General features: G+C 50.6%; 1 long non-coding RNA gene across 1 annotated transcript; it reads left to right on the plus strand.

Moving 5' to 3' along the window:
- The first annotated feature begins 2,850 nt into the window (after positions 1-2,850).
- LOC125082639 (uncharacterized) lies at positions 2,851-8,852 on the plus strand. Its single transcript, XR_007122031.1, has 3 exons — positions 2,851-2,972; positions 6,368-6,586; positions 7,630-8,852. It is a non-coding gene; the product is annotated as an uncharacterized LOC125082639 (long non-coding RNA).
- The last annotated feature ends 254 nt before the right edge of the window (positions 8,853-9,106 follow it).

A 9,106-nucleotide genomic window follows, 5' to 3' on the forward strand; every position in this document is an offset into this window, starting at 1 on the left:
CCAGATTTGTAAGACTCCATGTCCTCATCCCTGAGAGCTGACCCACTTTCAGCGTGTTGACAAAGGTGAAGAGACGAGCCATGGAAGTGGTCCAGGCAGAAGACCTGCAGTGGGAACAAGAGCCTTCCAACCCAGATTCCCGACGGTGCACCCCATGGCCAGAGCGGGCCGAGCGCTTGCTCCTTTCATCTCACCCTGACCAGGAACCTGGACCCACATGTGCCCACCGAACAGGAGCCATGTGGCTTTGCAGACGCTTCAGCTATCTTGAAAATTGGTATTGATCACTTCAGAAGACGTCTGCAGGCAACCATTGATTGTGATGGTTAAAATGGCCAAAATGATCGGACTCCCCAGCCACAGCTGCATTCCGCACTCCACACCTGAGCTGGCTCTTGGACTTAAAGGTCAAATTAAAACTGGTCATCCAGGAGTGCAGCTTAAGTGCCCATGTTTATTACCTGAACTCTTGTCATACGGCTGCAGAGGTCACCAAGAGCCAGTAAATATCCTGTATTTCGGGGTAAAGCAAGACTAGATAATTACTTTAAGAACTAGGGTTAAATTGCAAATGCCCGGAACGCAACTCCTGCAATTAAAACACATTATATTTATACCCACAAACTGTTACGGTACAAACTTGGGTTGTTTTAATCTTTTTAAAAGTCTCATTCACAAGTAGCAAAAGATCATTATTGTGAACGATAACTTCTTCTTGTTTATATTCAAGAACCAGCTCAGATTAAAGTGATCTTTTTAAAGGGCTTGAATGGGAGAATAAATCAGTATTGGTGTCAGTCTGTCTTATTTCAATAATAGTCACTATGGAAATGAATCACTGACCTATTTTTTTTCATACCTCCGAGTAAACAATAAAGTTTCCACTTTTCTGTGTATCCCGTTTCCTCTGGAATAGTGCTCTCTGGTATAGGATGTCTCCAAAGCACTCTTTATTGAAACCTATCATTCTTCCCTACATGTGTATTTTAGTTGTATTAAACAATCCCAGCCTCATTGTGGAATTCTACTGTGAAAGGCACACAGAGTGCTCAGCTCCATCCGTCAGAAAACCGGGCACTTTTGGCAGCTTCTCACCCCCCTTTGCTCAGAACTGGAGAACCCCGTTGCTGCTGGATGCAGACATGGGGCCAGTGGACCCTCAGACACGTCACGAGGTGCCCAGTGGAGAAAGTCTGCAGAGTTCTGCTTTGCTTTCTTTTTGTTCCACGCCGATCTGTAACAGACAAACAGGAATATTGCCGAAAAGCACTTTGCATGCTAAGTTGCTGATTCAAGAAAGAACAAACAAAATATTAGCATGTGTGTGCTCCCTTCCTGTCCTCAACCCACATCCTAAATCCATTTTATATCTGGCTGAAGCCAGAAGTTCTAAATATAGAGGTTGTTCCCTCCCCAGCACTCACGAGTCACCCTGCAGGGCTGTCTCTGCGTCCGCAGGCTGTGTTCGCCCGAGCCCCATTAAACCAGCAAGTGTGGCCCCTCGGCCTGGTCCTCTTCGGCAAGGACACCCCCCTGCTGTAAAACCAAAAGGAAGCACACCGTGTTTGACTTTATTTATTGCCTGCTGTTTTTATGACCTGTAAAGTCCTCCTCTTCATTTGTTTACTGTGTGAGATGGAAAATTACAGAGATGTATTTTTTTAAAGTCATAGACACAAAAAAGGACACAAAAGACACAAACCCCAAACCGTGCTCTATACAGTTGGAGTGCTCTCCAGCCGAGGAATAAAGAGAAGATACATCAACAATGCTCTGTGTAACCTGTTCCCGACACAGTAACATGGCCACAGTGCTTACTTCTTATCTGACAAACCCGTTTTTAAAAATGGAAAGAGATCTGACCTACTAAGGCATTGCCCCAAATGTGCTGCACGTGTCTTGGGAGAACTGTTTGAGATTTCATGACAAATATTACTACCTTTATGCTCTTAGAAAGCCGTGATTTTTTCCAAATAGCTGTGTCCAGATGAAAACAAAGCAATTGGGGGAAAATGACAAAGCGGTGGGGAAAAATCAACCTGAGGCTCTGGTGTATCGCTTGTAAGTGTGGCTCCTGTTCCCCACATCTTCCTTTGCCCATGCCCTTTGCAGTGTCCTTCCATCAGAGGCAGGGTCTCTCTCATCAGCCTTCAGATCTGGCCCCATGGCTCTCTGACCGTTGAATGTGGCAGAAGTGAGAATGTGCTCACTTTGAGCCTCAGCCTCAGGAGGTCGCAAACACGCACACTCCTTTTGGCCACTGCCCCCAAAGCAAGCCTGGGAAGCGGCAAGATGGAGCACAGAAGAACCGAGGCATTCCAACTGACCCACAGCTGACCACATAGACAGGAGGGGGCTGGCTCAGACAGAGGACCCTCCAGCAAAGCCCAGCCCGCATTGCTGACCCGTGAAATCCCAAGTAAATACGCGTTTTAAATGACAAGGTTTTAGGGAAGTTTGTTACACAGCAGTAACTAACTGATCCATCTTTTCTTTCTCCCTTTTTCCAAACCCCTACCAACCCCCATGATGGCTTATTGATACGCAAAAAGTCCTTGTCCGAGAATCAGGAGAAGCTGGTGCTAGACCGGACTCTGAAAGTATGTAGCTGTATGACCTCAAACACGTCCCATAGCTTTCTGAGCATCCGTTTCCTTGTCTGGATGTTTACATTCAAGATATTTCTAGCGAGAGCAGCTCTGTGAAAGAAACTGACAGAGCAGCCTGGATTTTCCACACGTCGGTATGAATGCCTTTAAGAGGTGTGCGTGACAAATGTGATCACATTACAAAAGTGTCATCTGACTCAGCAACCCCACTTCTTTGTCATTGTGCTATGGAAGTACACAGTGAATATACTAGCAGTTACGTTCAGGGACGTCTAGTGCAGGATTCTCCATATGCCAACGTCAGGAAGGAGCCTGAACAGTTATCGAGGAAAGGGGCTGGACAGATCGTGGCATATTCATCCTGTAAGTTATTATGCAACTATTTAAAGAGCTCTCTGTAAGAACTTTCAAGATACTTTATGTGGAAGAAGTGAGGTTTTGGGCATATTACCATTTTCATAAACCAAACCAAACCCTTATGTGAGTATGTGGGTTCATAGAGTTATTTGGCCACTGAGACGGCTCAGAAGGATACAGGTCATGCCGATTGCCTGGGCTAGAGGCAGAAGTTTGTAACAGCGAAAATGTTGAAACAGCCTTGTTTAGGTGGAAGGATTTAGTTAATTTAAATACAGCACTTCCATACGGTGAAATGACATTCAGCTGTTAAAAATAACGATATATAATACAGGAAAACAGTTATATAGAATGTATCTAAAATAATGGTATCAGTGAGCAAGAAACAGTGTTAAAGCAAATAAAAATGCATGATCCCAGCATTTAGAAAACCTTCAGGGTAAATCTACGCCAAATACCCATGGTAATTTTTAATGATTATGAGCTTGTGAGTGGCTTACCCTTACTTTCATGCATCTGCATTTTCTAATTTTGCTAAAGTAACATGCATAAAAGGGGGGAGGGGTAGGGCACAGGCAGAAATATTTAACAGCTCAAAGGTACTGAGAAAGAACCAAAGGGGACTGGGTCCTTCATAAGCACCATCACATCTCCAAACAACAGGGAAATGAGTGTATTTTGAATTGGAAATCGAGTCTGTGAAAGACAGCTTGAGATATTTACCCTAGTGAGCTGGGCTACCGGCCATCTATAATGCCTTTGGTTCATACAATGTGATAAGAATGGATGAGATAATTCATGTTTATAAAGTGCTTTAATATCCTGCAGAAAAAGCTGTTGTATAAGATAATACTGTCCTTCTCAACTTGGTTCTTGTGTCTTTCTTCTGATGGTCCCGAGCAACCAGCAACCTCTTTCTGTTCCCCTTGAAAGACCACCTGCTTATGTCCTAGTCTGTGCGCTCACGGGAAAACCCTGATTGGAGAAAGATGTCCCGTTCTTCTTTACTGTGAATTATATAGATCCGAACAAGAGGCTTTCTGCCTCCTGACACGGCGTTTGTACTTGGATACTTGCTGAGCATCAAAAAACCAGCCTGGAGTAAACTCTTTTTCCATCACATTTAAAAGACCTGGACAGGGGCGCCTGGGTGGCTCAGTCAGTTAGGCGTCTGCCTTCGGCTCAGGACATGGTCCCTGGGTCCTGGGATCGAGCCCTGAGTCGGGGTCCCTGCACAGTGCAGAGCCTGCTTCTCCCTCTGCCTCTGCTACTCTGCCTGCTGTTCTCAATCTCTCTCTCTCTCTCTTTCTGTCAAATAAATAAATAAACAAACAGACCTGGACACAGTAGGAACTTATAACTAAGATGAACGATTTAGTGTAGACGGAAAGCAATCTAGGGCAGGGGTGCACTGAGCAGACTGATAGGGGCTGCTTCGGTCATGTGGCTTCTACTCTCATGGCTACGGCCAACCATGAGGCAACTCTCCCCCAAGCCGGGAATTCACACGCAGAACAAGCCTCACTATGGGAAACTCACTGCTGTTCTGTCCAAGTCAGCCGCTGGGCAAGTCACATGAAAGGGGGCGTCCCAAGAGGGGTTGGCCCCTGGTGAACTTGCCTTTCTCTGTGGACGGTGTCTTGCCCGCAGCCCTAGGAGGGTACCAAAAGGGCTTGTGAGTGACTGACATCTCCCACCGTCCAACTCAGGGCACGGTTTTCTCTTTGGTTTTTGTTCTGGAACAAGGAAAAGCCATTATTTCCTCTACGCAGACCCATCGCAGGCTTAGCACGCTCAAAACCATTCCAACCACAAAATGTGTCACCTCAGGACATGAAGCCATTGGATCTGACGTGTGGCACCTTGTTTCCTTCCTCACTACCCCGGAGGATGGAATAGTAACAGGCTGTGTGGGCTTCTCCTTGGGCCCCCCGAGTCACACACATGCCTTCCTCGGAGATCGTCAGTGCATGATTTCCTTGGAAGACAAAGGGGACACAAGTTGCTGCCTTGTCCCTCACGCTGCAACTTGCTTCACGGTCCCTTACTCTTGGTCCCTCGGCCTCGGACCCTGGCTCTCTCTGGCTTGAATGTTGTAAACGTCTGTTCGGGTCAGTGCGAACACCAGGCCACCAGGACTCTGGCCTGTAGGAATGAATTCCTGCCACAAGACTAATGCCTCACGACCTGCTCTCTGTAAAACCAGTTGTCGTTTGGGGGTAGTCTGTGGACAGGATCAAAAAACGTCCCCCCAGAAATGACATTCCAAAAACAAAACCATCCCAAAGTCAGGGAGTGTGACCTTTATTTAACTGCCAGTACTCATCATTCCACAGCTGTAAATGTTGCCTTTCTCTGGGTGTCAAATATCTGGGTCAGTGGAAAAATCAGTGCCGGGCGTCCTCGGGAGAAGCCGTTTGTCACTGGAAGCAGCAGCTCCCCGCTGGCGGGTGAGTCGGAGAACTGGCAGTCCACGAAGCCAGCGGTGTGAGTCTCCATACAGTGGTTCTCAAACGAGAAGAGTGACCCGTATGGCACACGTTGTGTGCTCTGTCCCATCCCAATACGAGCAGGGCAAGGGCAAGCACACTTTCTAAGAAGTCAGAGTCTTCACACAAATGAGAAGATGACGTCAGCGTCCTTCCCGGGCAGCCCTGTGCCCAGTGCCTGTGACAAGGCTGATGGAAAGCTGCCACCGATGGGGTTGAGGTTGACCACCGGTGAGTCAGATGCACGACGTCCGTGGTCAGCTCAGAAGCAATTGGCCCAATGTGTGTTTCGGGGCTGGACTGCTGGGAGGCACTTGCAGACCAGGGTGCAAGTCTGAAGGACGGAAACCCATCGTTCAGCGCTCACGAGTTAGACTGGCGAGACACCACGTCTCCGACTCCATGGTTTGTCCCACGCCTGCCTGGGTCCTTCTTCCAGGAGAGCTCTCTGGAGGGTCTCTGCGGGCTCGCATGCTGGGTGTGTGGTAGGGAAGAGAGAGCAGAGAATTCCCCAGATCTGGAGTCCGGCAGCTCACCGGGGAGGCCGTGGGGCGCCAGCGTGGACACCCGCGCCGTCCCCGCGCTGGGATGGGAACCGTGTGCTGCGAAGGAGGGTTAAGGAGGCTGGGAACCAGGATGGCACATGGGCCTCAGTCCCACAGGGCAGGGGACCAGGAAGGGCCTGGCCAGGGAGCAGGGCACCCCTTTGGCTACACTGGTGCGTGTTCCCTGTGCATCCTTTCCTGTTGGAGGTCACACTGGCCCATTGGACACTTTCCATGAAACACAGTTTTGCGTGGAGTCACCTGCGGGCTGGGGCACTCTCCTGGGTGTGATTCCAGTGTGGCAGCCCATGGTTCGAGACGGAAGTGAGAGGTCAGGAGACCCACTTCTGTTTCCACATCTCACCAGGCCTTGTCGACGGGTTGCTGGCATGGGGGACACGTGGCACCCAGGCCAGTGGACTTGGAGGAGTCCCATCACAGGCGAGTCCTGCTCCCTGCACCGCGGTGAGGTCGGCTGTGCTCAAGGAGCTCACGCTGTCCTTTAAGGAAATGGAATTCAGGGTGCACCGACTGATTCACTGTTTTATTTTCTCCGGCCTGTTTCCACCGAGCAGCTAAGTAGCAGGTGTGTTCTCGGTAGTGGCAGCACATTGGGTGAGCCGCGATTTATCCGGTGTTTGGGTCTGGAGGGGGGCTGGGGCACGGGAGGCCGCCGTCAGCCCATCAGGGGCCACGAGCTCACATCCATCAATGTGGTACTTGGGTTGCTCCCGCATCTACCATGAGAAGTTGGGTTTGTCAGCCAGTGCTTGAGAAAGACCCGGGACTAATCTTCACACACCCTTTCAAATGCTCCACTTTAAAAGTGGACTTTTTTTTTTTTTTTGCACTAAAAATGAATCCGCACTTTTGCAGCATCCTAAGACGGATTCTGACCTCTACAAGAAACACAAACATTTGACATTTAAGTTAAGCTTTTTATAACCAAACACGTCCCCCTGCCTCGTGTGTTGGTCCCACTGTCTCCAGCCCCTTCTCCACAGGGGCCCAGGTTTAATCCAGAAATTTCTTTAAACTGGGCCTCAGCCCATTGCTAGAAGCCGTCCAGCACCAATGCCAAGGAAATAGCAACATAACTCCCAGAACAGACATGTTTCTTTGTTTAGCCTTTGCTTTGGTGAAGTGTGTCCTTGGCGAGGGGCGTTTGGAATTCAGCGCATCTCATTAGTGTAACACACAGAGTGCTCGCTTCCTCCAGCAGGTCCTTCTGAAGGTGTGAGCAAAAAGGCAGATGAGCACCCGGGAAGTTTCTCCAAGAAGGTCCCTTCAGAGGCGGGTGTGGGGACAGGGCTTCCCAAGGAGGGCGGTGGTGAGGCCGTTTTCAGCCAGCCCCACGGTGGGGCTGATCTCCATGCGGGGGGAAGCTGGGGCCAAGGAGCTACGTGTGCGTGTGCTGACACATGCAGGTACGTGCCCCCAGAGAAGGGACGGTGAGGCGCCATTCCAGAACGCGCGCCCCAGGGTAGACTCGCCAGGCTCTGGACACGCGGGCGTGCGGCTGGAGCAGGAAGAGGGGGAGCAGAGATGGGGGCCTCAGAGTTAGGCAGGGAGTCCCAGAGCGTGCCTGATCTCAACAGATTTTTACCTCCCTCCCTCACTCTCTCACAGCTTGAAACCCTCCAAATGTCCCCAGCAACGTCACCCTCCGAGCTCCCGACATCGTCCCACCATGCTCTCCCAGAAGACGTCCTTCTGCAGGTGCCCACAGAGAATGCTGACTCTGTGAGGATGAGGTTTTCCTGGCAACCCGGTCTGCTGGTCACGGTCTCCTTCCACACCCAGCCCTGCACACCCTAGTTGAGGGGGACCCAGGAGAGGACATCATGGTCCTGCAGAGTGTGGGTTGGGGAGGATGGGCCTGAGCACCAGGCCGCTGGTAACACCGTGGTTGGAAGGGGACAAACAGAGGTCGTGTTTCCGCTCTGGGCCACTGAGAAGGCATGTGGCAGACGGACATTTTCCGCATCACACTGTCTGTGAAAACTGCAGACACTTCCTATGGCATCCATTCCTGTGCGCTAGGAATGTCAGAAGGTGGAACTGGCCTCCACAGGGCCGGACGTCACAAGGACCTCACTAGGCTGCCCTTCTGGGCCCTGTGACGCTCCTGGTGTAATGGCAAGACAGCGGCACTCTGTGTGCCCAGCTTCTTCATCCAGAAAGACACTGGAGAATCCAGGACCAGCGGAGTCATGCCGGTTTCACCAGCCCCTTCCTACTTCGCCTAGGCCTGCCAATCCCACTTTACAACAATGGCCATTCAGAATTCTCTTCCCGGGAGCTGGGTATTTCCCTCCCTTTTTAGGAAGTTCGCTTCTGGTATCTTCTTCACCATCAGAAAGTTAGGACCCAAATTGCCCACAGGTACACCATGCCCTGGGAAATGCCAGGACCCTGTTCCGGTAGATCACAAAGGCTGGGATGGGACATGGCCACCCCTCACGGCCCCGCTGAGCTGCTCTCACAAGGCCATCAACGCTGCCCACACGCATGTGCGGAACATATTTTCTGATAACAGCTCTACGCAGACATGGTACCCGTGGCCGATAAAGTAGGGCCTCTTGTGGAAAGCCCTGCAGAGCTGTACAAATCACAACCCGGGAGCGCTGTATTAGAGGAAAGCTAATTAAAAATGACATGGGAAACATTGTGCTGCCGGCTGGTGAGTTCCGTCTTGGCTTCCTCAAAGAGATGCTCCCTGTGCTCGTTCTCTAGCTCCCCCGGAAGACCAGCGGGGCCTCCCTGCCTTCCTGCCGTTCGACTTCCTGCTCACCGGCTCCGAACCCTCCTTCCGAAATCCTCCTGCAGGCTTTAGGCAGGAGGCATTTAGGAAGGCAACAGATTATGCAATTTCAGTTCAAGGGCTTGTTCTCAGAAAAATGACTCAGATTATAGAAAGGGTCTGTAGGGTCTATAGAAATGGGTCATCCCTACCTGCGCGCAGTCCCTCCCAGGTTGGTATCTGGCAGAGGGAAGAGATGAGCAGGTAACATGAGAGCCGAGCAGCTGGTGTCTGGTCTGAAGCCCCCACGTGCACGGAGCCCGCACAGAAAGCCTTGTTTTAATGGACTTGACCTCAATCAGG

The sequence above is a fragment of the Lutra lutra genome, chromosome 12 (genome assembly GCF_902655055.1).
Source record: "Lutra lutra chromosome 12, mLutLut1.2, whole genome shotgun sequence".
NCBI classification, from domain to species: Eukaryota; Metazoa; Chordata; class Mammalia; order Carnivora; family Mustelidae; genus Lutra; species Lutra lutra.